At 42.6% G+C, this 5,310-nt stretch overlaps 1 long non-coding RNA gene across 1 annotated transcript; it reads right to left on the bottom strand.

The window, feature by feature from the left end:
- Positions 1-1,487: 1,487 nt before the first annotated feature.
- LOC120707146 lies at positions 1,488-3,385 on the bottom strand. The gene is made up of 3 exons (XR_005688834.1): positions 3,113-3,385; positions 2,291-3,034; positions 1,488-1,793 (listed from the first exon to the last, which is right to left on the bottom strand). It is a non-coding gene; the product is annotated as an uncharacterized LOC120707146 (long non-coding RNA).
- Positions 3,386-5,310: the final 1,925 nt, after the last annotated feature.

The following is a 5,310-nucleotide window of genomic DNA, read 5'->3' as shown; positions in this document are numbered from 1 at the left end:
AAAGAAAACCAAGATTACGACCTCACTTCCTAAAACCAAAGAACTTGCATGAGCAACCAGCAATGAGAAGAGAAGAGACGAGAAAAGGAAAGGAACCTTTGATCCAAAGGGCCAACCTTTAGAATGAAAAGGCGAAACTGACACCACATACCAATTTCATGGCTGCACCTAAAATTCTTTAAAAAAAAGGAACTTGCTCATGGTTCTTGCTCTTTCAAATTGCAATCATGGGGTAAAAGTCTGCAAAGAAAGATGTGTAATAAAATCCATAACCTCTTAATTTAATAATCAATAAGAATAAAGCACATAGCTACATATGGTTGCTGCACAATCAAATAATCTGGTACTGCTGGAGAATAGAATACTATCCAAAAAAATAGGAGAGGAAGTGAGAAAAGAACCAAGCTTATCATGTTTGAAATGAGAATCATAATGGAAAAAAAATACTTGAGTAATCCTTAAACTACACTGATTTTACCTTCCTATCCTATGAAATTCTAGTATGCTAAAATCATACTTTATACTAATTTGAGATAAGCCACTTCAGATTGAGTATTAGAAATTGAGGTAGATATGTAATATTTTTACTCTCATGACCACTTTTCATCAAAACATTGAGTATGACAAATAACTGCAAGATACGTCCAAATATATTTTAAAATATTATTTATTTTAGAAATGAATGAATCGATGGAATTTCTAATAAGCTTAAGTCAGACCATTGTCTACTCAACCACACAAAAATTTGATACCTGCAACTTTCACTTCGTAAATGTTGGTTGTCCGTGGTCCACTTGGCCAAACAGAGATAAATGAAATAGCAGTGATCAAATCAGCAAGATGGGAAACAAAATTTATAAAAGTAATAACAGTCAACTAAATAATTTCCATAGATAAGAAATTATATCCTATTTACCATTCAGATGTAGCCAAAATTGTTCACATGATTTTCCAACTTCGAAAGCAAATGCAAGGATGATTTATGAGGGGATATGAAAAGTAAGAGTTGAGGTGCTAGAATTGTGTCATGATGAGAATAAGATTTACAACATTGGCAAAAAAAAAATTGACTAAGTAGATGTAGTTATCACCTTTTCTTTCGCGATTCAATTGTATTTTATTTTGTGAGAAGAACAGCATCTTTCAACGACTAAAAGACCTACAATTTTGTATCAAATTTATTTAATTTTTTTATGATGCATAGGTAAGCATAACAGTAATCGACTATGACATAACTACATTTCTGCAGCTCAATTCTCGCCACTGACTCCGAGGTGGCTCACCTGGGATTGCTGCGTGCTTGAGCACTCCAGCTTGACAGACCCGGAACAAACCCGTGAGCAGCAACTAAGGTTGCAAGTTTCCACCAACCATTTTGATAATCTGTCTTTCATTATTTTAACCAAGCAACAAATGGCCGTACAGGAAAGAAATGCTGCAGTCTAAAAAGAACATTTGCATAATTAAACAAAGTCACTTATAACTAATTAGCATCAAATCAATTACCTAGTGAGTTATATTAGTATTATACTGCAGTAGCTTATATATGGCAATCAGTGTGCATCACATGTTTATCTCAGTATTATCAGTCAAATGAAACATTGCACGAACAGCTCAACAGATTATTGAAGGTCCAAGATGCAAGAGGTCACAGGAGAATGCAATCTTTTTGTTCTACCACAGGTAGCAGTTGAAGGAGTGGATGTGAAGATGGCCTCCTCTTGCCTTGCCTCTACTCTACCGACAAGTCGCTGCCTTCCAGTTTGGCCAGTCCAGACTCCAGAGTGGCGCATCTGAATGCACGAAATGCAACTGTGTCATGGAGAAGGACTAACGCACGACCAGTAAGAGATGTCATTGCAAAGGAGGGCAAATGATGGAATCAAGAGTTCACTGTGCTTGCAAAATCCTGAAACATAAGGTGGACTATGATAAAAAAAATAACTTGGTAAGAATGGAAAACTGTGAAATGTTTGATGACATAGCTTTCTTCCACTTCTTTAATTTAAGTAAATTATGAATATGCAAAGAGCATCATAGTTCCGTTGATGTTTTAGAAATTAATATAGGCTTGCAGAAAAGGTGTATTCATGACCTTTGGACGAACAATATGCAAGCATTTCCACTCACCCATTTATGGAGGATCAAAAAAAAGGTAGAAGGCCTGTTGATTAATGAGTTCAGAAATCACGAAAGTATTGATTATAGTTGGATGCATACTAAAGTCACAGGCATATCTATCCAGGAAATGGATAATACGTATTAAACAAAATCAATGTATAAAATTTACCGGCAGTCAAATTGATATAATGTTGGTAACGCTATACTCAGCAGGCCACCGTGAATATTTACCACTGATTGTAGAAACAACACCATGAGAAGGGAGGCTCAAACCTTACTTAGCAAAAGGGGTGTCAGAAAATTTAGTGTGTCCTCACGAAGGTATAGTGGCCCATGCTCTAACATACCTGCATAACTGAATTAGCAAGCTACATATTGTAATCAACACATACCCCAATGTTACTCGGCATGTTCTTAGATGCGGTGTATACTTTATAGAGGTGAGAGGTTCATGACATGTTCATGTAGAAGCTGAAAGCATAACACATATTAATCAGAAGATATCTTAATCAGCTCGCTCTTTGAGTTCCCAGATGTACAGCAAGGTTCATACAGAAGTATATTTATGTATTAGATATAATCAGTAAAGTCATTAGCCAGTCCATCTAGCTATTTGATATGGCCCTATGATTGCTACGTCTAAGGGGATGACAGGAAAGAATCGTGCGTTAATACAAAATCAGCCCAAACTAATTTGTAAAAAAACGATGGAATTAAAATCTATCTCAGTCCGCTAGTGGTTGGGGAGTGGGGGTGGGGTTGGACCGAACATTGGACAGGCGAGCAGAACGGAGCAAGGGGCCGCCGGGCAGGGGGTGCGGGAAGAGCCGGAGTGACGGACTCGGACACGAGGTCTGTAGGCACCAGTATTGAGGCCACTGCCACCAGGAAAAACCAGATTTGATGTCGACATCTGCGGCGGGCACGAAGCAGGATAAGGGTGAGAGCATGGACTTGAGCTCAACGGGCACGGCGGCTTGAGGGTGCTTACTCGGTACGGAGAAGTGAGCGAGGAGGAGTATGCGACCTCCATTGCCGGCGACGCACAAGCCTGCGTAGGGAGGACGGGATCTGGGCCTAGGGACGGGGTGCGCGGCTCGTTAGGGGGAGCTACAGCCGCGGGCTCGCATCCAAGCTAGCGCGACGTGCATCTTCCTTTTGCCTCCACTCGCATCCAAGCTGGCAGAAGACGATGGTTGTGGGGTTGGGCCAGAGCGCCACCATCTGTCGACGGCGTGGGGAACGAGGGTGACAGGCAATAGAGAAGACCGTGGAAGCGAGGCGAACCAGGCGAAGAAGATTTGGTCGGCGGACAAGCGCGACGTCATAGGCCTTTCTCAGTCCTCGCGTGGGCCTCTGGCTCTATTCTGTATTCGCCGGGCGTACGATGAACGCGACTTACTGATGGCCGCCAGCGATGCGCAAAAGACACGTGGCCAACAAAGACGCACCTAGCGCTGGATGGCCTCCCTTTCTTTCAGCGATATGGATTTACATATGTGTACATCTAAATAAAGATACCCATCATATTAAACAAACCAGCTATTCCCTGGCACGGATCTCGGAGGGGTACACGTTCAGCAGTCCAGATAGCTCCTACCGCGATACCAAGGAGTAGGGAATTCTAGTTCCAGTATCCGTGCTTCCTAAAACTTACTCCTCCAAACACTAGTGGTAGCGGCCGGCGGCAGAGTAGCGGAGTGCAGTCGGCGAAAACCAAGCACGCCAGAGCGAGCGTGCATGGCCACAACCCACAGGGCCAGGGGATCAAGCGGTGGCGGGCTGCCAGCACCCTAGCGGCTAGCGCGTGTGCCCATAGGCCTCACCGCAATGCGGTGGGGGTCGGCAACAGGCAGCCGAGTGCTACCGACCGGTGCTTGTGGCCTTGTGGGTGTAGGCCGCACAGCTTGAGTCGGCCGCCTGCCACGAGCATGCGTGGTGCCACGCCATCCCTATCCTGATCCCTCTACTCCTGTTTTCAATTCTAAATGAATTTGATGTCTGCAGCAACTAAGGTGAGAAATTTGAGCATACTTGTGAATTTTTAGCTGCAAGATGTAAACAATTTCAAGTTACAAATCAATTTTATGGATTTGCTATTAATTATGCGTTATGAACCTGTACTTTAGTCTCTGAAGAAAATTCATACATTCAAAATTTTGAATACCCATACCCTAAATCCTGGACCACCCTGATCAAAGAAATATAAAGTCTATATTCTACGTTCATGCGAAAACTAGATATGTCTTCTAGCACTACGCATCAGGAAATATAAATCTATATTCTATGTTCAAGGGAAAACTAGATATGTCTCCTAGCCATACGTTTTTCCTAATCCATACATCCCTCTATTGGTGAGTTTGCCGCCTCACTGGAATCGGGCGACATGGGAGCATATGCCCCTTCTTATTATAGTATCAGTTAGGACAAAGAGAGGGGGACTGATGTGCTGGTGACACCGGGACAGCGATTGCCGCCGCCGCCTGCCTGACCCTTTGTTAAGATTCATTTTTCAGTTTTTCACCATTTGGGTAATGTTAGGCAATAATGGATAAAGCAATGGCACGCACGCAATTCACAACCAAACAACCCCGAACAAAGCACATATGTTGAATAAAGTTGCAGCCTAGTAAGTTGTATATATAGTATACAAAATTAACAAAAATGTGTATTAAAAACCAATAATGTTGCTAAGCACTTACAAATTAAAGTGAATAACTTTCTTGTTTTCTCATACCACATCCACGTGTTGATCAATTCATAATCGATCCGACCCAATATATCTATTCGCTCTCCGCTGGTCACCAATCCTACCCGTGCACTTATGCCACAGCAAGAGTCAATTAGTGAGCCCAGAACCTCCCTCTCACACGCTTTATTTCAATTGCAAGCTCTCCATGCAACGAACCCATATGAACCCGGTCCAGCCGTCCTTCTTATCCAACACAATGGTAGCAGGCTCGCATCGATCGGAGGACACCAGATTGAGCTATCAGCAGAAACTCGCCTTGTGACTGTCATCATTAATTCGCTCTAATAAGTCTCCTCCGGTCATGCTTGATCTGCTTAACTTTTCTGCTCACCCCCAGCCACCTCCGTACCAATTGTTTGACTTTGCATTGCAACTCGGCTCGATTAGTTTCTTATGAAATATATTAGAGGTGTTGTACCTGCACCTCTTTACATATT

This window comes from Panicum virgatum, chromosome 5K (assembly GCF_016808335.1).
Source record: "Panicum virgatum strain AP13 chromosome 5K, P.virgatum_v5, whole genome shotgun sequence".
In the NCBI taxonomy this organism is placed as follows: Eukaryota; Viridiplantae; Streptophyta; class Magnoliopsida; order Poales; family Poaceae; genus Panicum; species Panicum virgatum.
Note: the sequence above shows the minus strand (reverse complement) of the source record. Positions and strands in the feature narration are given on the sequence as shown.